The sequence below is a fragment of the Dromaius novaehollandiae genome, chromosome 3 (assembly GCF_036370855.1).
Source record: "Dromaius novaehollandiae isolate bDroNov1 chromosome 3, bDroNov1.hap1, whole genome shotgun sequence".
Lineage (NCBI taxonomy): Eukaryota > Metazoa > Chordata > Aves > Casuariiformes > Dromaiidae > Dromaius > Dromaius novaehollandiae.
This window is the reverse complement of record NC_088100.1, coordinates 43,082,048-43,105,430: the sequence shown is the minus strand read 5'-3', so window position 1 is coordinate 43,105,430 and position 23,383 is coordinate 43,082,048. Positions and strand designations below refer to the sequence as shown.

General features: G+C 37.5%; 1 protein-coding gene across 6 annotated transcripts in view; it reads left to right on the top strand.

Annotated features, from left to right (window-relative positions):
* Nucleotides 1-23,383, top strand: part of EPHA7 (EPH receptor A7) — a 165,180-nt gene that overhangs the window by 10,433 nt on the left and 131,364 nt on the right. The gene's annotated exons all lie outside the window — the stretch shown is intronic.

The window sequence follows — 23,383 nt, the reverse complement described above, 5'->3', positions numbered from 1 at the left end:
AGAAACCTACAGAATCTCAAAACCAAACCTGACAGCAGTCACTGAGTTTGAGATGGCCATGTGAGGACCTCAAAATCTGTACAGGATTGGGGTCACTCAGAAAGAAAGAAATTGTGTCCTATTATGAATAAGATGTCCTTAGAGGAAAAAAACCAAAATAAAATAAAAATCTCTGATCATATTCCTGGTGGGTTTGTGCTAGGAAATTTGGTATAAAGTGAATTGAGTGGAGCTGATTTGAGCACTATGTAGCCTTGCACAGATCTCTCATTGTTATGTTGGGAAGGGATGAAGGCTTATACACCATGGAGGGTGATCTCATTAGGAATAATCCTAATGCAAAAAACTGTCCACACAAAGCAGTTCGGTAGACTATATTAAGGCTCTGTTAAAAATATAAAGTATTGTGTCCCACTGAAGCCTGTTTCAACATTTTCAACTGTTTCTTGAGTAGTTGACTTTTTCCCCCCCTTTTCTTAGTTTGCTTGCTCTTGATTACAAACCTAGACATGATTTCTATAATTATAACACTAATTTTATTTGACTTTCAATAGAGGAGAGAAACTTTCCAAAAAAGGAAGCTGTGTACTTCGGAATGTGTTGGGGGATGAAAGGTGGATGGAAGGGGTGGGATGGAAGAGAAGAAATCGGTGTTTGGTAACTGGAATTCAAGTAGATTGTTTATTAAACAGTCTTCTTAATTTCTAACCACACCGATGTTGACAAAAGAATTAAATGATAACTTGTACTTGAGAATAGTAATGTGTTCATTTGCAAGTTCCCGTTTTTGGCTTGCTTCCAAAGCAATCGCTAAGCGAATACGCACTCTGGAAGCAGTCCAGAGGATCATTTATGGTATTTCTCCTCTTTTCTTTCAGTGATCTTGTTAAGAGTTTGAAAACAAACTCTGGCCCCATATTGAGGCAAGTTAATGTACTTGAAAGAGAAAAGGTGGGAGGCAGCCTCTCACCAAGTGCCTGCTGTTAGCAGCTTGGACCCAGCATGATCTGGGTGACTCCGTGGTTCACAATAGTAGTTGCAGTTTGTGATACTTGTTAGCCTTGTCTGCGCTTGGGGATGTTATTAAGTATGATCAACTATGTAGTGACCGATAATACAGCTGGCACACTGATACAGCGTCTGTTTTTTGTGACAGATACTGAGAGAAACTTATCAGAACATTGACACTAATGCAACTGGCTATCTGTTACTGTCAAGCTGTGTAACAGATCAAGCAGAAGCAAGTTGGTATGTGCTTCCTTAACCCAGAGCTTTTATAGTCCTGTCGAAGGGCTCACTTCTGCAAATACTTTGTACCTGGCATGCTGTGTGACTTTTTGGGACTACTCCTGGTAGAAAGCATTGTGATCTGTCAGGACGGGCAAAAGTCTGTGATTCCTCTCTCACACTTGCTAAAGCTCAGCTGAATTAACTTAACACAATAGGAAAGTCTTTTAAAGATACAGAATAATACCTTATCTGGCTGTGTTGTAGCAAAGGTAGGAGACTAAGTAGATAGTCACATTGTAATTCAAAATAGCTTTTCAACCTGTAACTCAGTGGGGATTTTCATTTGTATTAAGCTAGCTTGATTGGTTTACTGTGATTGAAGAATGTATTCATTTTGCATACAGCTTCTCTCCTGTATGTGAAGTTTATCAAGTTCAAATACTGAAACAATTGAATTTTGATTTATACACAATTCCATACTGGATATGTTGCTAGAAGATTTTTTTATGATATGAATATAAGTAACTGGTAATGCCAGGGAAGGGTAAGGAAGAAAACAATCATGAGTAGGGAAACATGATCTGGAAACTGAGCTTTCCAGTGTTCCATCTTCAATGCTGACCTTTCAGGTTGAATTATTTTTTTCCCTGCAAATGTCCACTGATTACTTCTTGCTATAGTTGTGCCAAGAAATCTGTGTCACTCCGGTGATCTATTGTGATAACATACACACAGATAGCAGGGCCTAAATTGAAAGAGTTCACGATCTTCATTTAAGGCAGCATTTTACAGCTGGGTGCAAGAAGCATGAGAAAACTACATAATCGTCTGAACTTTGTATTGCAGACTCTGTTGCTTATGTGCCAGGACATTGTTTCCTCTGTGTTGATCATATGTCTGGCAGTGCGTGATGCACAAAATCAAGCTTGGCTCAGGACTGCAACTTTTATATTTTAAAGGATGGTCCTGAAAGGTACTTAGCAAATATCCACCCTTCCAACATCATGTACTACATATAACCAAAAACAAAAGCAAAACAGTAAAACAGTTCTCCTCCACCTCCCACCAAAAAAAAAAAAAAAAAAAAAAAAAAAAATGTTTGCTTACTTACTGGAGTGAACTCTTGACAGCCTCCTAACTTGGATGACTCCTAACTTAGATGACTTTTCATGGCAGAGTCCAGTCAATATATTGCCTTTGTAAGAACCACATGGGGATAAATGACTGGGATTTGAAGGAGAAAATGATTCTCTGAGAACTTCTAGTGTGAAGTATTTTCCATCTGTTTCATGTTAGTTGGGGCGGGTGGAAATGGAGAGAACTGTGCTCAGTCCGAGCAGTAGAGTGATATTTCAGAAGGTAGGAAGCATCTCTCAGTATGCCTGAACTGAGAAATTACATAGATGATTTGGCATTAAGTCCAAAAATTCAGAATTCTAGGGAAAGCCAAATGGGTACATTTTACTGTTAAATGTTTTATGATACCATATGCATTAGCAGTTGTTTTATTGGCCCCCAAAATGGGGAGGGGATTATAGCTATTTGTACATTTCGTCCTGGTGAAGTGAAAAGGGAGCTACAGACTTTTCTTTCCAAACTTTGTCATGTGCTGCATGCTGTGCCAGACTGCAAGCTGCATCTGTTCCTACTTTTTTTTCTTTTTGGGACAAAGTTTTGTCTCTTGACTTGGTAAAATATTACTTGATAGCAGATCCAGAAACAGGAACTGCATTATATCTGCCGCAAGTTTACTGTTAGAAGACAATGAATTGAGAAGGAAATATGAATAAGCTCCTAACTTTTACTTTTAAAAAAATGTTACTGTACTTCTAAAAAGTTCAGGTTACATGAATTGTGAATTGATATAGAGCTTGCTGCAGGTAATGTGTCGCAAAAGCTGTGGGTAGCCTGCAGCTTGAGTGACCCATGTTGACATTCTTGCTTTTTCAATTTGAAAATGTTTTGCTCCATGGACAAGGGACAAAATGGAAGAAAACTTCCTCAACAGCATTTGTACAATCAAGGCTCTAAAAAAGCTTGTTTTTTGAAGAAAAGTTACCTCTCTCCCATTTGCCTCCTAAGATGCTCCTAGGAGGATAATGTAATTATTCTCAGTGAAGTGAACCAGAGCAGAGGACAGGGATATTTCTGACAGTCTTGTCGTTTCCTCTGAAGCCAGCAGAAGCTCAACGCAGGAGCATTCCTTTATTTTTCCCCTAAGCTACTAAGTAATTTTCTTGTCCCTTTCTAAACAAGCGTCAATATGATCTGGTCCCAGATCAAGCTGCATATGAAATATTGAATTGAAAAATCATAATGTAAGTATCTTTGAAAAGGGTCCCAGCAGGATTCAGAAAAATATACCAGATAATTATTAGGTGAAAGTAAGACCTTCCAGTGAGAGAGTAAAGAGTGCTGAAGGTGTTTGTGCTACGAAATGCAGAGTTGTGATCTCCGGCCATCCTCTCCTGGGAAAGGAATTATTTTCCATGAGTATTATTGCTTGAGGACACTGTTTATTGAATTGATCTAAGTCCATTCCGATGCTTACTTCCAGCCCCTTTGTAGTTGCAAGAAAGTTAAGTGCCTTGGCTTTCTTTCACCCTGGAATCTTCTAACTGTTTTCTTGTCAGGGAACTGTGGAAGAAGGATTTTTTTTTTTTTTTGGTCTTTCTTTCAGAACAGTCTAGTGTCTGTAAAGAGGATGATTTCCAGAAATCTGTGAGCTTCCATGGGTCAGTTAGGTTTCTTAGACCTCCTTTTCTCAAATCCTTCAGGCTTTTGGATGTGGCAGTTAGCACAGAGAAGGGAGAGCAGCTACATCTAATGCTAAATACATCTTCTTTTAAGAGTGGTCTACAAATAAGTTGGACGAAATGGCCTGCATTCTCTCAAGTGTGACAGGAAGGTGCATAAGATGTTAGATGGTGTTGAGTTGAAGCAATGAAGGATCACATTGGAGGCTGTCAAAACTGAGTAGTTCTCATTCATAGTGCCAATCAGAGAATCCCTAAATTGAATTAATTGTAGAGCCGCTGACTGGTTTAGTTTGCAATGAACTAGTTGGCTTGCTCCAGAAGAGTTGGCTGGTGGGAAGTAGCACGTGCAGGTGGGCAACCAGGAGCCTGGATCCTAGAAACTGAATTGTTGGATAATATAGATGCATGCAGAACTTTTTTCCTTCTCTGTTCTTTCTTTTTTTTCCCCTTCTCTGTTCCTCTTTTCCAGATTCTGCTGTCTCCAGGAGTTAATTCTATTTTTGCATCTTGTTAGAGCTTTGAGCTTTGCTGAGTATGAGTTTCCTAAACTAAGCTTGTTGAAGTTTTTTTCCCCATGGATTTCTAAAATAAACAACAATGAAATCAACAAGAATCTTAATAATTCCTCCCTTCGTTACAGCGGAAGCACTAAAGCTGTCTTTTTTACAGATCTGGGATGCCACTGCTGAATTAGCTATGGTTGCTCAACAGCTGGGTTGTTAACTCCTCAACCATAAAGTCTAGATTTTCTGTTTGTTCTAAATGAGCTTTAGTTTATATTTAGAAACAGAATCTCTTGCTCTCAAGTCTGTCACCCAAAACAATACCTCTTCCTTTTGGAGCACACTTTTATGCCCAGAAATCCTTTGTGAAAGATGCAATAGGCATATAATATTTTTATCATTGTGTTCTAAGTATAAATGATTTTCTTACATGCAAAAGCAACTAGCTTGTTTGGAAAGTCCCTGTTTTTGTTCAGGGTTTCTGTTAATTTTTGAGAATTAAGCCACTAAAAGTAAGTTAAATATTATTACATTTCTGAGTCTAAAGGACACATGTAATCCTTGTTAGGGGAATCTCAAGTGTACATGCGTTCAGTTAAATATGAGTGTTAATTTTTTAACCAAAAAAGAGCAACGTTCCCAGAATGAAAAAAGAGACTGAGTAGGATCCAGAGAAGCTGAAGCAATGATCGTTTAGAAGAACTGACCAGAGAAAAGTGGGAGCATGTTTCACGTGTTTAACTAATCTGCTTTACCTATCAGTAAGACTATCAGTAAAACTAATCTTTTATATGGATGGTAAAATACTGACAAAGTTATTCACGCAAACTATTTGCGCAGCTCAAAGTAGAAATTGTTCTCTGAAAACAAAGAGCCCTAAGCAAAAGAGAAATGGAGGTTCGTATTGGAAAAGTGGGACAAACACGCAGAGAAATCTGTGTTTGCTACTGAGGTTGAAATAAATAAAAATGATGTGAAACAAAATGTTTGCTTCAAACTTAAGGCTGAAACTGAGTTAAGCATAAAACAACTTGCAATGGGTTTCCTTAAAAGAAAAGGGAGAACTTATTAAAAGCCATACATGATTTATGTGACAGGAAAAATATGTAAATGTTTTCTACTCTGAGCCTTTGCAGAATGTTGTGGCGTCAAGCAGTTAAAAAAAAGAAAAAAAAGAAAAGAAGAGTTGGTTTACTGTTTAATTCAGTATTCCTTGTCTTCAATTTCATGAAAACTAACCTCTGTTTACAAGATAATGCAGTATCCAATTTCTTCTGTAACTTTGGGTTATTGAGAAAATGGCAGCAATAGCAAATATGTTTAAGATATTTATATGAACTGTCTTGTCCCTGCTTAAAGTTTTTATTTCTGCACACTTTGTACCCTTTCATTTGCTGGTGTCGGTCACCAAGAGTTCTTTTGTCCTTAATACTAATGAAAAATGTGTCACTCGTGTGTGAAAGTGAATAGTATCCTAGTTTGTAGTTCAGAGTAGAAACTATTTCTTTTCTGTGGGAAATTATCTTTTAGATTTATATAAATTTTAGGCAATTTGGCTTAATTTTAAACCTAATTTATGATTGATAGTAACAAAGGCAAACAAGTAAAAGCTTGTTGGAGATAAGAATTGGGCTCAGCTAGTATGCTTCCTAAAGTCCTGATCCTGTCAGTTCATGCACCTGCATAGCTTTATTTAGCTGTGTGGCACTGCTGCCTACTCTAAAGAGGTAGTTGCTCATGTCTGTAAGAAACATCTGCTTTTTTTATCCTAAGTAAACTGATACTTAATTTTTATGTTTTACATTAGTTTCATGTGACTCTTTCAGCAAGATACAGTGCTCTCGCAATAACAATATCAAGCATTTTTCTAATTAAAGTCTAATTAGCTGTAATTATTAGTATTTCCTGACACCTGACATACCTCAAATGCATTGGATTGATGAAAAGAAAGTACTCAATTAAGAAAGTAAGGATGCTATTATTTCATGGAGTATTAATATACATAACTGTAGAATAGAGCAGAGTTTATTTCCTGCTGTAATTGTGAAATAATCACTGAGTTGCTGTCTGGCTACTGGTCTTGAACAAAAATATTTCTAATATTGTGTCTTACTGTAAACATGCTGTAGCAAGACTACCCCTAAAATGGGCCTTCTCTTTTTTCTGAAAACAAGTTTATGACTATTTTAAGTAAGTAATGCCTAACATGGAAACTATCTGTAGGACTGTAGGCTGAGACTTCATCCCTAGGCCTGAAGAGCAAGTATCCTGCTACTTCAGTGAGAGTAACATTGTGGGTTAATATTTTCCTACTGAGGGAAGTGATGCAGTTTTAAGCAACTGTAAGCATGTGTATGAACCTAAAGCTTTTAAGCTGGTGAAACGTGTTTAAATGCATTGTTGATTATGTGCACTTTTCTGACTTGTGGGTGTCGTGTTACTATGAATGTGTACAGAGAATCAAATATACGCAAGACTCAGTTCCGCTGATGGTACATGAGATAAACAATCTCTAGCATAATTAATGGCTATAATATGTTTTATGTGAATGTGAAATATCTCCCAGTTTAGATGTCTGGTGCTGATTTTCCCACAGATTGGAACACACAGGCCTACGGTGGCCCTTGCAAGTGATTACTCCAAGATCTTTTTGTAGCAGGTGGCTAGTATGTTGTCACGTCATATGCGTATGACCAGCTGCATGTTCTCTTCACCTTACTCAGCACATCCTCCAGCTATGCTCCTTCATTAAGTGCATTTTTCTCAAATGACCATGTGTATATTCTCCTTCCAGCCTTACGACCTAAGCACATGTACATTTTTCTTCATAGAGGAAGTGATGTCTAACCCCCTGCATAGGGAACTCTGCCATCCTGCCCCTTTCCAACCTACTTCTGATGAACCATCAAGTAAAAACTCAAAATTATCTGGAGGCTTGATTAATGACCTGATCCACTCCATTTGAAAAATTAGTATTGCTTATGCCTTGCAACCCTCCAAACCCCTTTACTTCTCAGCTTATTAGCCTGTTGCCATTTATGAGCAGCAACCATAGTATTCTTTGAAGTCCCTGGATGTACCATCTTTTTCTACACAAAACTATTGTATGGGTAGAGCTTGAGAACAAATTACGCGTCACTATATAGCTGCCTGTCGTGCCTACTGAATCAATCCATCTGTGTCTGTAGAGAGACATGGTTGGTGTGGATAATCTCCTTAAATTCTAAATTTAAAATCTCAGAATCCTTGCTTTGCACTTGGAGAATGTTGGCAATTGAGATTCTACGGGTCAAGTTTGCTGTATTCCTGAAAGTGTGGCAGTTTGTGTACCAAACAGCTCAGCCCAGTTGGTGTTTGAGCAGGTTACATGTTCAAAAACTAGATGTTCTCCAGCTTGTCTGTGGAACATGGCCTGAGTGGGCTACCTGTGGCTGTGATCACTGATCATATTTATGTGATCGCATTCAGCTTAAGGGTTTTTTTTCAAATTGAGGTCAATTATTTTTCTTTCTTAAGAGAATTTGAACGTGGATTTTTTTGCTTCCAAAAAGGGTAGGCATATTAACCACCAGTCAGTGTTATAAGGCATTAGCAGGCTCTGCTGAAACTATTATTCTTTCCACAGGAAAACTAAATACTATTGTCTAGAATGCAGCAGTGAGCTTGATGCGTAGTGTAGTGCTTAGCACCATTCATATGGAGACGTGAGTTCCAGTCTCTTCAATTATAAACTTTCTTATATCCTTTTTGTAGGCAGATGGCAGAACTGGAGAAAACACTCTACTAATGGTTCATGCGCTTATAAAGGTGGTCATATACATCACAGAAAATACAGACTTTTTTTTTTCTTTTTCTGTTAGGCCATATATTTTAGTTTTATGTCTCAAAATATGAAACAATTAAATAGTAAGAAACAATCTAAAAAAAATCTGTTTTATGCAGTCCTTTCATCTTTGGGGTGTGTGTCTGTGTGTATATATATATATATCTTTTTTTGAGTTGTTGACTAGATATAATTTTAGAATGTGACTGAAATTGTAATGAATAAAGGGTATTCTTTGATTTTTTTTTTTACCGTTCCCCCCCTGCCAAAGTGTGCATGTGTTGGATTAGGCCCATGATATAGTCTCTTAGCTGAAATCAAATGTTGGACCTCAGGTATTTGATCTCTCAAGTTTCAAAATGCCAACATATATATATTTTTCCTTAATCAATTTATTTGCACAATAAATAAATTTGATAAGTCGCCATTTTCATTTTTGTGTATTGGTTGACAATTTTTATTCTATACCAGTACCTCTTCAGTAAAAATTACTATTGATTACTCTCTCTCGAATATATTCTAATAGTGGCATTAAATTGCATGCTTACTGTGCAAGAGTAATATGTTTATTCAGACTAATGGAAAACTTTACAAACATCGGCAATTTTATTGACACTAGCAGGAAAAAGAAATATAGAAAGACATCCTCCCCACCCCCAACAGCTAAAGTAAATGGGAATTGTTTTAACTGTTAGCAAATCCCGAGGCTGAACGTTGTCACCTAATTATCTCACCTATGGAATTCTCCACCAGATTTAATCTCCAGCCTGCTGCTGGGAAGTGTGAAAGTATCATGTGCTTAAAATCATAAGCAGGGTTGAAAATCATGTTCCATAGTGCTCAGTTATGGATAGAATATTCCATCTGTGACTGTTTTTCTATTCCCTTTACTTCTGCTTATTAGTGAAATATCACTTAAATTTCTGTTTTCTGGTGCAATTTTTTGGCTTTGCAAAGTGTATGCTTCAGTTTGTCAACTGAAATAAATCTCTATTTGGCTTCCTGTTAAAAAGGTCTTGTCAGTGGAACTGCTAGTGAATAATGACCTAAAATGAGGGAGAGAAATAGTGTCTTTTTAAGATCCTTTTTTTTTTTTTTCCTCGCTCCCTCTTGGATGAGTGCGACAGAGGAGGAGACAATGACATGCCTATTTCTGATCTTTATCTTAAAGATTTTCTGCCATATGTAGAGCTACACAGTGGTGGTATTTTGTATTATGGATGTAAAAATTGCATATTCAAGAGTATGAGATTCAAATTTGCATGACACAAGCAGACACAAGTGCTTCTTAGAAACTAAAACACAGGATGTAGCTCCAATGATGTGCAGTCTTTAAGTGGAGAATTATATATATTTTTTCTTCTTGTTAATGCAAGGAGTAAATGAAAATACAATCCCACTTCTCACAGAACAAACCCCATATTTTAGATTCCACCTTTTAAAGAGATTTTGTGTATTTAGGAGATGACAAGGGTACTCATTAGCATTCAGAAGATAACTGCCTGTCACTTGTCAGTCAAAGTGGAGTTTGGGAGAATGTTGACACTGATTGATGGACACGTTCTGAGACTATGCACAAACAGGCTACTCAGGTCATCTAAGCACATCAAAACACTACAGGTCAGCTCCACATACACAAAAAGATCCTCCGCTTGAGCTATCCTTCCTTCTAAAGGGAAGGTATCCTTCCATGTATCCTAGATTCACTGCATGTGTGAGGTAAACCTAAGTTTTATAACTTCAATGTTATCAGTTAGGAAAAGTGTCTGGTTTGTTCTGGTTAATATGGATAATGTGTATTTATGTTCCTTCCAGTCGTGAATGGCTAGTGTGCTTAGTCATTCAGATTAAAATGTTTCATTTTTGCATGTTGCTTTACATACTTACTATGTGTATATACTTTATCTAACTTCTCCTTTAGGAGGAAGAACCCCTCCGAAGCCTAGCTTATATAATATTGAAACGCAGAGATGGGAGACACCTTTCAGTCTTGCACATAATTCAGAAATGAATTTTAAATATCTCTAGTCATACAAGTTGCCTCAGTTTCCCTGAGTCAGTAGTGTATTTATATTCAGTGAAATGGAGATGCAGCTTGCAGCATCTTTCCCAGCAGGCAGGGCATCCCTCCCCCCCATCTGTGCAGCATGGGGAGGGGACGAGCCCAGGAAAGACCAATTCCTGTCCTGAGACTATGAGTGCACGAACCAAAGTGGTGCTAATGAGGAGACTGTCTAGCCGTCTCCCTCCTGCTCTGTTCCTACCCCCGATGTGCTTTTGGTAAGGGATATTTTGTGTTGCTGCTCCAGGACCAGTTTCTTAGGCTTCCAGTTTTTCCTTCATGATTCTTCTTTTTGAGGAGGGTGGAATATGTCCTTTTTGTGGTGGAGACCCACTTTTACATGACTGGTGGTAATTAGCTAACGGAGCCTTGCGGCATGATGTATGGTAATATAGCCCTTACAGAGGGGTGATACTTTCCTGTATAGCTGGAGAGCTGTGTCACATTCAGCAGAAGATGTGCTCACGAGCACTTATTTCTCATTATTTCTCTTCATTTTAACATAGGCACGCACACATGAAAAATAAAAATCATAACCACAGCTGTGACTGGAAAACTGAAATTATTTAATTCATACCTCCATGTTACCTTATAGCAGAAAGGTAGTTTCGGTGGCTGATGCTTCTAGTCACTTTTGTAGACTGGACTACCAAGTTGGATTACATTTTTCCTGTTTTTGTCACTTCTTCTGGATTTGGCATTTCTACATGAAAATATATGTAAATATATGTAAACTTGTAAACAGCGAAGCGTATCAAGTTGATAAAGCTGATAAAATATAAGCAGGGGCGCTGAAACTGATTGTTAGCATGAAAATATATTTGAGAGGATTTTTTCTCAATAATCACTACAGAGGCCATTGTGCTACTAAAAATACACTTGCAAATATAGCCTGGTTGACTTAGATTTGTTAGCTAAAGTCAAAGGGCTATTCATAAAGGTGATGGAAAAGAGGAATATCCTCCTGTACTGTACTGTATTACACTTCTCTGTAGGTTAACGCATGGAGCTGTTTTGTCCTCTTTAACACCCCAATAGCTATTTACGTTGGGAGATGCTGTAGTTCCACCCAGTCTAGATAGAAGTGCTGTACTACAGAGGCTCCCTTGCTGATCTCGATCTCTGACAGTGGTTTCTGAAACATATTGGGGAAATCTGGTGAAAAGTGTCATACTTCTACACTTGCCTGGCCGTTCTCTCCCTCCCTGTTCCTTCCACATGCCTGCAACCAATGTTCCTTAAAGCTTCCTTCAGGACTGGTAAGACCTGCTGATGAGGTTCCCTACTTTTACTCCGTGGAAAAGGGGACCACAAACATTTTTGTTGCAAAACTGTGTGTTTTCCCTTGGGTAAAATCTTGCTTGCTTTATTCATAAAATAATAATAATAATAATAATTAGTCCCTTGGGACTACTTGTACGAGTAAAAAAACCAGGAATTGGCCCCATGTCACAACCATCTGTTACTAACACAAAGAGCAAGAGCCCAATCTTGCAGCCCTTATTAAAAGCAGTTTGTTTAAAAGGAGTAACTACAAATAAGAGCTCTTTTCCCCCTCATTTCTGTGGCAATATTCCCTACCAGTAGTAAAAAAAGAGGAGGAGGGAAGGGGGAAAGAGAGAGATAAAAGAAAGACATCATCGTGAGTCTTGTACAATCGCAGTCACATTATTTTATGTTGTGCTATGCTTTATGCAATAAACAGCTCATTTCAAGAAATGTATCTATTGCCGTATTTTCAAAAATCATTTCAGCTACCTTCACACATACTTTTTCATAGTATATCTTTTGGTTTTATGACTGAATAGTGATTGTGTTTCCTTTTCTACTGCTTTTATGACTGAGGTAAACATCCATTTTGATCACAGGTAGTTTGAAAATGGTTCTTTTTTTGCCCTCTCCCCTAATAGAGAATATTTACCTTTTTACACGTGCGTGTATACACGCAAGCAAAATAAAATTATGACCACAGCTATCATTGGAAAACTGAAATAATTTAATTTATACCTCCATGCTACCTCATGATAGAAAGGCAGTTTTTGTGACTGATGCTGCCAGTCACTTTTAGAGACTGGACTACCAGGTTGGATTACATTTTTCCCACTTTTGTCACCTATTGTCATGAAAATATAGTTGGGAGGATCATTTCTCGGTATGCACTACAAAACCCATTGTGCTGTTAAAAATCAGTTTCAGTGCCCATTATTCTTTTTTATCAGCTTGATGAACTTTTATTTGCTTTGTTGTTTACATACCATCCTTAGTTCTCAGAGCTGTGCCAGTCCCTACTAGAAAACATGAGGCATGGGTATTAATACGTGTGTTTACTCCGTGCTCCTTTGCTTCTGGCTATGAATCTGTGTTGGGCATAGCGAGAGCTGTTGTATTTCTGTTGATTGCACCTCAGCGGGAAAGCAGTCCTCTGGCTGGCTATACTGCCTTTAAGGGTGCCTTTGCACAATCGTTCTGGCACAGAGCACATGTAATGCAGCCCAGAATCAGGGAAAATATATAAATTATGATAGGAGGCTGAGTGTTTCCATGGTGTATGCAGAAAGACAGGGATTGCTGCATTGGATCGAACAAGTGGCTCGTCAAATCTATTGCTTTTTTGCCAGTAATGGTCAGTAGCAGATGTTTTAAAAATAAAAAGACATGAAAACTCCACTTTTTCTTCAACCCCAAGCCATTCTATACAGTTCTGTTCTATTTTTTTCTATACCCTTTTTTCCAGTCATTCTGTCATTCAAATGTTAAAACATCTCTGATTTTTTTTTTCATTCCATTAATAGACATACTCTCCTCCTATTACGCTCATAATGCTTTTTTGTGATTTTTATGAAGTTTGTGGCCTCAAATTTAAATATGCTAGAGATTAGAGACTTTTACTTTATTTACAATTAAAATCTTAGTATTTATAAAATGAATACTTTGAACTTGACTGAAAATCCTCTTGAGGATCTGACATAGAAGTATACACAGTAGAAACACTAAACTAATTTATGTGTGTTTAGAATTTTTTTGCTTTTTAATGAAAAAACAACTAATGTGTGTAATTTGTGAACTACACCTAGGACAAGTAGACTGGGATTTCATTATAGCAACATTACCACAACTTCTCTCTCTGCATTTATAAGCACTTTGAGGAGTTGAAGGGTTAAACCCTCCAGGCAAACAGCATATCACTTTCCTTAAAATGCCATTGGGAAACTGAGATAAATGGTGAAGCATTTTCTGTGTTGACATGATGTTCGCCTGTCCGATTGCATCCTTCCCAACAGACAGCAGAGAAGCAATTACAAAAAAAGACATCTGTGCCAAGGCTTGACTAGCCAGGGAGGGCAAGCTCTTGTGTTTAAGAGGTATAGAATCCAATCGATGAAAATGTCTGGACCTGTTAGCACCAATAAAACTGAAGGCCACTGGGAAGCTCAGAGAGGGTCTTTTGTTGCAGAGATAGAAAAGAGGCCAAAGCTGTGACACTTAGGGAGGAATAGGGTCAGCTAGTACCATCATCCATCTTCCTCAATGGCAGCTTTCTGTCAGTTTTTAACCCCGCTCAGCAGAGGAGCTAAACTTCTATTGTTGGCACCAGCCAATTCTCAGCCAAGTGTAAATGAAGTTAATATTCACTGACCTTATGCATAGCCAATGAAGGCCCTTGATGTCATCCTGGAAATAATGTTATCTGACACTTCAAAAAGCAGATGTTGGCAGGTTGTTTGTAGTTTTTTGCTGAGCCAGAACGCAAAGACACATTGTTTAGCCACCTCACATTTAAACCGATTTCCATAATAACCACAAATAGGCCTCTTTGACCTTAAATTGTCATAGTTATGGTTTTAGTTTGCATATCATTATACACAGCTCACAAAGCCTGACTAACCTGCACTAAATGATCTGGGAGAAGTAGCTCAATTCACTTGGATAAGAAATATATGGATCAATGAGCAAATTTTATTTATGCTGATAAAACAGTAAGTAATTAAAATACTTTAAAGAGTTCAAAAGCATGTATATTTTTAGAACACAATGACAAATAGCATTTATTTTACAACGTATGTTCATGAAAGAAAAATATATCGCATATAAAAATTCTTACTTTCATGGGTATGGTTTTTATTTTGAAAGGCCTATTGCAAACAATGGTTAAGGTCTTCTTTTGTCTCCAATAGTATGTGTCATGGTCAAACCTTACTATTCTAATATTGGTTTAATTACAGAAAGTTAAACAGTTTCCATAGATTCTACTTGGCTGCAAGTTTATCTAAGACAGAAGTGTACTGATCATAGCTGCATATTTAGATTGTGCTTTTCATCCAAATGGATTCCCAAACCTTTCACAGGCTTTGGCAAACAGAATGCATCTGCACTCCCCCTGTGTAAAAGCCAGCGTCAAACATATTTTGCAACTCGGGAGTGACACACTATGGCTCTTTTTACGGGCAATGATGTTTCTCAGAAGCCAGTGGTTCTCTTTCACAGCAGCACATAAGCTTGTACTGCACATGAAAGATGAACAATAGCTTGATTGTTGTCTTCTTGTAAATTAGCTATATTTCTGTCTCAAGTGTGCTTACCTTATGAGAGATGGGCATAATGGCTTATGGTAGTAAAGTGCAGATGCAGGATGAGTAGTCATTAGTAATCAAATTCATTGCTAGATACAACTGAAAAACTTTGCACAGCCACATTTTTCCCACTGTGAGCAGAGAGCAGCAAATAATAACAGAAACCTCTGTATTATGCCACGATATGGGTTTTAAAAATTAATTTGAATGATGATTATAGTATAGTTAGTACCTTTTAAGCTGTAATCCATACCTGTCCTTTTAAAGAAGAACTCAAAGTTTTGTGTGTGTGTGTGTGTATGTACACACACATATGTCAAAGAATGTGTTAAATGCCTGAACTAAGAATGCCTGATCACCGATGTTGCTTGGGAGGCAATTATCTGACAAGCTGGCAAAGATGAGGAATACCAGAACAGATCTGCATTTAACTGAAATCACTCAGATCTGATCTTAAGATAAACAGTCCTAGGATTTTTGGAAAATATTTTATTGATTGTGTTCTCCCCATCAGTTGTGTTTATTTGTACCTGTTAAAGATCTGAACGTGTTTCCTGTAGTAACAGATTTACTTAGACAGCAGCTCATCAGCTAGAGATTTCTCTGTATGCTTTTTGCTTGATATTAACTCACATCAGATGGGATTTGAAAAGAGAATGAAATTCACCATGTTTCTGGATCAAATTTTAAGAAATCAGTGATTAATTTTGTTTGAAGTACAGGCCTGTATTTCATTAACTTCCGGTTATTTGTATGCTGGCTGAGACATGGGAAAGCTCAGTCATGTAGCTCAGATGATTAAAAGGCTACTTTATTTTGTGAACCAGCTGTAATGGGATATCTGATAGGACCAATTTGTCCAGATAGATGAACTCGGATGTTTTTTTCACAAATCCTAGTCAGTCAATTCTACAATCGTTCTGAAATTATGTGAAGTTGTAAGAAAATTTCTGAAATACAACCAGTCACTGAACAGTGCAGAAAGAGCAATGAGCCGGAGAGCACTGAAAGCAATGGAGCATCTTACCGGGCTTTTAACAAGTCTTAAAACTGCTAAGCAAGCATATTAATATAAGGCTTTACAAAGACCCATTTCTTCTATAAACTATAATGAGTAATAATGAGATTCTGGGTCACATTTTGGTTTTACTACACTGCTGTAAATCCATTGATTTCTGGCTTAGTTTTGATAGCCTATCCTTTTGTCAGGCTTTATTCTCTGAAAAGGGTAAAATGTGTGTGTGGGGGGGGGAACCAAAATAACCCTGACCCCTTTCCACCCTCTCTTTAAACAGAAATGGATACTGAAGTACAGAAGTTCATTTCATATTTCTGGGACAAGACTGTTTGTGAAAGGGAAATTTGCCTCTGTGAATTAAACCATGAGCAGATTGATTCATTTCATCCTGTCGGTATTGAATATTGCTTCTGTTTTAGTTGAAAGTTTGCAAAATGCTAGCTTTCCATGGGCACTCAGCTGAAGAAGTGATCCAAAAATAATGTAAATTGAAAGTGTTTGGTTTAATGTACTTTCTTGTTTGTGTATTTTTCTTAAAAAAAAAAAAAGAAAAAGAAAAAGAAAGAAAGAAAGGCAGGAAGAAACCAGATTCTTTGTACTAAATGTCAGTGGAAGATTCGTTAGGCCAATAGTGACATAGATAGCTGTGAACCGTGGGTATGTGGGGAGATGACTGGTTTTGTCTTTGTTGTTGTCAAAAGGGAGGAGTAAGCCCGGTCGTACCAACAGCTGGTTTGCTGGTGACATTGTCTGTGTGTCCAGCTGCTCTCGTAGAAGAAACCTGTCAAGGACTGGGAATCTGTTTTTTTTTGGGGGGGGGGGGTTGTTTGTTTTGGAGCTATGTTGATTTTACTCCTGATTAATCTAATTTGTAAGGGGTAAGGACTTCAATAGCAGATTTTGGGCACTTCTGTTGTTTAGAATAATAGATAATTTTCACCGCAGGACTCCGGGCCTCTGTGGAAATAGTCTGCATGGATCGGAGTTCGTTCTGTATTGCACTGTCAGCATAGCTGTGATTTTCTTTTGCAGTTACATCAGTGGGGGAGAGAAGAATGGAATTAGGTATGAAAAATTGCTTTGTTCTCTGGAGTTTCCAGAAAAGATTTTTGAAGCTGTACTGTGAAATCTTTAGCACATCTGCAAATGATTTATACTAATAAAGAATAACCAGTAGAATTATGTTTGAAAAAATAATATTGGAGGGAAAAAGCACAAAAAAAATCAATTGAATGAAGAGACAATATTTAATACTGAGTCATCTTCCTTAATCAGTTTAAAAAGCGGATTGTATGACTAATAAATAATCACCTCAAAGAGAACAGTTAAACCATGTACCACTTTGCTGGCCAGATCGGCATACTGTAAATAACTTACCAGTAATGAAGTGTGTGATTTTACAACAAACAAAATTTGCCACGTGTGGAAAAATATCTCAATTAAATGTACCGCTTTACTCTTTTGGATACTGATGAGGCTCTCCATGTGGATTCTTTCTTTTTTTTTTTTAAGTCGATAATATAATTTACCACACAAAGCCTTGAGCTGCTTAATGCACCTGCTCTCCAACTGAATCCTGGGGATATATCCCTGAAGAGAGGAGAAAAGGGTATGTTCACAAGGAGGTAGCTTGCATAGAGAGAGAGAGATTCAGCCTATGGGCAACATTTTGGGCAGAGGCTGAGCTTGAGGATGGAGGTGGGGATGGAGATTTCTGAACAGGACTCTGTCCTCTCTCCCTTCCCCTGCTGCTTTCCCTTTTCACTCCTTGTGGCTCCTTGGCTTCCTTCCCTGGTTCCCAGATTTGGATCTTCTCCCTCCTTCTGTCGGTGGGGCCTGAGGTGGGCCCGAAGCATCGGCAGCTGCCTGTGGGGTGTGGGGAACGCCTTGGTGAACATCAGCTTGAAAACAGCAAGTTACAAGAGTTTAGCTTTGGTTTTCTGGCATAAAAGTTCTACCTTGCTGTGGAAATAATCAATGTTTCAACATTACAGATTTACAGTGGATATGTATACAGATGAACATGAGTTTAGAACAAGAGTTTTCATCACTGTGGTAGACATATCATTAATGGTTTGCTTAACACAGTGAAGTAGTATGTGAATACTATTCAAATAGCCAGTGTCTCTCCCAGTGCGTAATGCACGTCAGGAAGCTGCTGCCATCACTAGTGGCACATGATCATACAGGTATCTTTGGTTTGCACAACAAGTTCTTTACAGAGGGATTTGTCTTTGTTTCACATGGTCAGTAATGCAAATGCATAAGAATGAAAGGCCTGACCATGTCCCCTTGGAGTGACTGCAAGGTTTTCTTTATCTTTCATAATAGCTAAAGTCTACTGCCTGTTATTTATTTATGTATTTATTTATTTATTCATAATAATTTTCAAAGTACATTCACATATAGATTTAATCATTCTTGTTTTTAATTGGTTAAATTAATTTTCAATGGTAAATGTTGTGCAAATACATTTCATTATATATATATATATATATATATATATATATATATAAAAGCAGGCTCATTTGTAAGTATAGCCATATGCTTATTTAGTGAAGATGAGAATAAGGCCCTTTCCTCCTCTTCCCTGCTGTATAAGAAAACTGGCTCTGCTAAGGGAAATCAGGGTAGAATACAACCATCAGAGCTGTGCTGCTTGCCTTTCCTCTCGAATGGCAGAATGTGGAGAAGGTGAGGTCCTGTATGACCCATAGAAAAGGCTTGGCTGTGGTTTGCTCCATACAGCAAGAGAAGCAGAAACTCTATAATATCAGTTTGGGGGAACGGTGGGGAGTATACAACTTATATTTATGCTCTAGTCCTGATTTGTGATTGAACTCTATACTTCCCATTAAGCAAGTTGGAATATCTCTTTTCTCTTCCTCTCCCCATTCCTGAGCACATGCAAACCTGCAAATTAAAAGATCAGTTTAGTATAAGAGAAGAAATGTTCTGAATCTGGGAATTTGCATTTTTTTAACTTCTTAACCTTTAGACAGGCTTGCACACCAGTGACAAAATTGCTTACCAAACTGTAATAGTAATTCTAGTAATAATTGTTTCTAGTAACTTTATAGAGTTGTATAAAACCATCAAAGGCAAATGTACCACAAAGTGTTGGGGAAGGTGGTGCTGGGGAAGGTGGTGCATAGGTTTAATGTGGGACATAACTTAAACTGCAGAAACATTGTTACCACTGATGAGGGATGAGAAGAAAAGAAACCAGCCTAGCTTTGATAGTCCAAAAGTGCAGACCGAGTTTGTCTGACTGATGACTAGCAAAAATATCCCTTTTCTTGCAAACTGAGAGTTTGCTGCAAAAATCACCAAGGAGACCATAAGCATGGACTGCTGTTTCTCTCCCGAATCACCATTTGTAGAGGCCCTTTTGAAGTGAAATCCTGCTACAGCCTGTATGTGTAAAATGCTCTCTATGGTCAGGTGAAAGAAGACATTCAGCACATGAGGCCTGGCTCTGTTACAGTTCCTTGTATGGAGCACATCAGGGAGCACGAGACTCGCATTCCAGTGTTTGTGTAATTGGAATCTCCCTGTGGACAACATTTAGGTTAAGAGCAAGGAAATATCCTTCTACACTGAGCAGCAGAAGGTTTCTACTCAGGGCACACCTGTTTCTTCATGCTCAAGAGTGCAAGATAAAACAGAAATTGTTGGTGGAGAACAAGCATGTCAAAGGGAATCTAGGTTTAAGAGTGATTGAAACTAAACAGGAACAAGTCTTTTTCTGTTTTCATGGATTTAATCAGGAACAACTGCATGTGGAGATTGCAGTGATCCTTAGCTTGCAGATCAGATGTTTAGCTATGAGTTGCCATGTCAGGTCTCTTTACTGCTGCTAAATGGGAATAAATTGTTGGATATGCAATAGCAATCTCATTATTTCAGGACTGTGTTCCACTGCATTTTCCACCTTGCACGCCATTTTTTACTTCCACTTACATAACACACTGTGCACTCAGTATACAGCCCTAGAAGTTTACAGCTTTGCTGCTGCTGTTTTATGTTATGACATCTAACCTTCTTGGAATTATCAATTTATGCCCTGCTGTATTAACAAAAATGCTCTATACTGGCGATATTCCATCATTCAATAAATTCCTATGACACGTTGGGGAGAAATAGGGAGGATCTGCTGAGTAGCTTTTAATTCTATGCTAAAAATGAAGTGTAGGACTTCCTTAGTAAAGTTATGCTAGATAATGAAATAAATCTGAATTCAGCTCATTCTGCAAATTATCCCTTCTCAACTTCTACAGTCTTACCACAAACTTTATGTCTATTTGCTCCTGTACAATACCAACTCCTGAAGATATATATTTCTATTTTCTTTTCTTTATGTGTTTTTTTGTTTTTTTGGTTTTTTTGTAAGCTGTCAAGCTCTTCTCATGTTTGACAAATGCTATGTAGTTAAGGGCACTAGAAGAAGGTAATAAGTGGTAAAGGGCAATCAAAAAAGGAAAAGAGAAGTGGTCATATTTTAAGATTTCTAGTGCAAGTTAGAAGAGTTCGACTTCTATTTTTGTATGACCATTAGGCAGGGAGTTAAAAATTTTTTGTTGAGATGTGTTTTTCAGATGTGGACTATTTGTTTGGCACTGTGTAAGTATCCAGAGAAATCTGCCTGTTTTGGAGGAAGATAGAAATGTGTTCTAGGCAGCATTGTTTAAGACAGAGATAGTCTTTCTATTTTAGTTGCAAAGTTATTACCTATAACACACTTCAGAACTGATGAGGATCATTTGGATAGAGGAAAAACATTGTGTTTTATTAATAAAAGAACAAACATTATTCTGTTTGTGGCTGTCATTGCTGCTGCACAGAAGCATCCCTTTTAAAGTCGTTAAAAACTCATTGATATATTTATTCTCACCACAATGCACTAATAGCATTCGAGGCCATTAGTATCTGGCTATTGTGCATTTGCAGTGCTTGGTCAGCACACATGTTACTGTTCTGTGATAAGTGAGCAATATTAACATATCAGGGCAGAAACAGATCAAACATATTTATAGTTCAGCTTACTTTCTTACATTTCAGCTTCTTCCTCTGTTGCTAAAGTTCTGAGGTAGCTACTAATTAATGTATCATATGGGTATAGTGCTCTTGCATTATTATTTTCAATTTCAGATAATGATTAACCACGGTTTGACAAGTTTACAAAATTAAGTGATATACTAAAAGATAATCCTCTAATATTATCAAAAGTCTCATGCTCCTGCTTGCTGCTTCAGTAAGCACAGAGAGTTAGTATAATCTTCCAACACATTGCCAGAAGTTCAGAACAAAACAAAATTATTTGTAATTCAGGGACAAGCAAATGATTTTCTGCCTACATGTGGAATGATCCCACTTAATTTGGCTGTTGAGAAAAGTAATAACTTCCTAAGATCATAAACTTTGTATGGAAAATATCACTTTCTACAAAATATTCCAACACATGTATGTTTTGATGCCACCTCCCCCCCCCCCCCCCCCAGTTTATTTATGTGGAATAGGTTCATCCATGTTTTCAAGAAAACTAGTGCCAAACCTCCTGCTGAATTTATTTATCAAACGTTGCATAAAAACTGGATGCCATGTTCTGTTCAGCTATTCCTGCTGTTTTTTTGCTGGCTGAAGTTAAAAGGTGAAATTTTGGCCTTGCTGAAGTGAATGGTATGAATCTTAGTTAGCTTAATTGGACTAGGAGTCGACCCAAAGTATTCTGCTTATTATCTCATATTCATTTCCATGGCAACTAATTGTGATGTCATGAAGCACAGTTATTTTAGGTAAGACGTCAAGGGGAGATGGATTTCTAAGCAACATAGATGATGATTTATTTTAAACTTGTCCTGTAATAAAGGAAAATAAAGAGTGAAAAATCAGTGATGGTTAACGGATAGGTTTTTCATAACTTGCTATAAAAGAGAGTTCATTTTTTTATTGGATAGCAGCCAAACTATAATTAACATTATCAATCTTTGATTGCATGATTTTTAGCATAGTTATACTTAATCTCTATATAGGCTTCTTTGCTGTACTGAATTTTGATATGAACAATTTACAGGACACTGACCAAAATAGAAGGAAAATTTCTTTTTCTTTTTTCCTTCCAAAAGTGTTGTACACTGTCACAGGAGAAGTGAACTTAATCAGATGTGACTTGGCTTCACATCTGTGCAGGAGGTTATCTCTTGTTGTGGGTGGATTTGTGAATGAAACCTTTGTCTTCGGCTTCCTTGTAATCCTGCAGTACAGTTAAGCCTGTTAATCAGTTGGAATAATGTGCTGATTTTCTAAAGATGAAAAAGAATTTTAACCCCTTTCCTCTTTTTAAGTTCTCAGCTTTGCGCTTCCTTAAATTTCACAGTACCTGTCTGGTTTTAGCAGCTCTGATTTCAGTCTATCACCTTCCTTGGCTAAATGTAAAAAATGGTATGCTCTTGTCCTTGAAGGAGAATATTCAAGAAATGCAACCCCAGTGAGAGTGCTGTTTTGTAACAGCAGGGATTCTTTTTTCCTGTCATTTTCTTAATTCGGTCTCTGTTTTAAATCTTTATCAGCACCTGTCCTTTTAAGGAAACATTAAAATGTCTGAGGGTAAATGGAGGATTGATTTGGTGTGAATGTACAGCTTCTGTGCTTTTACAATACATGCAGTTATGAACATGGATACCACATGCTTTAATGTTCTTACTGACTCTAAGATCAAACTGCTTCACTTGCCTGCTTTTGCCCATGCCGATTTTAGTTCTCCTTGTAACACACTGGGAATAAATTAAACTCATACTGAAAATAAACTATATTATTTTTAGAAAATGAGAATGTGAGGCAGTTGTATGAAATGCTGAAGCATTCAGTCCATGCTGGAGGGGGTTATCTGTTGGGAAACTATTGATGTCTACAAAGAGTAAATACTAAAGATACTTGATTTAATAAAATGATAACAGTATTCTGAAATGTTACAGCATATATTGCTATAGCTCAAATATATTGATGACTGTCTGACTAGGTTAGAGATAAAAGCAGTAGACATGCATTTTGTCTGTTTGCTCTCATTTAATTTCATCATAGTGAGTCACATAGGCATCAAGATTTATATGTGTCTGATAAGTAGTTGGGATAGAGAGTGCTAATGATGGTTGTAGTGCTTTCTAGAATTCTGTTTCTTATGACTTTGGTTGACATTGTGACTCTAAATACTGCAGAGTCTGTAAATTAGAAAGTGCAAGAGAGAGGAGGGGAGAACCTGCCTCAGAATTCAGACCGTATTTATCAATATTTAGTCATTCATAGGTTGATTTTTTTTGCTGTGTGGCTGGACAGGCAGAATGCATGGTGCTCCTCAGGGAGAATTTCTCAGATAGCAGTGTGCATTTATCAGGAGAGATTAAGGGAAAGTAAGACATAA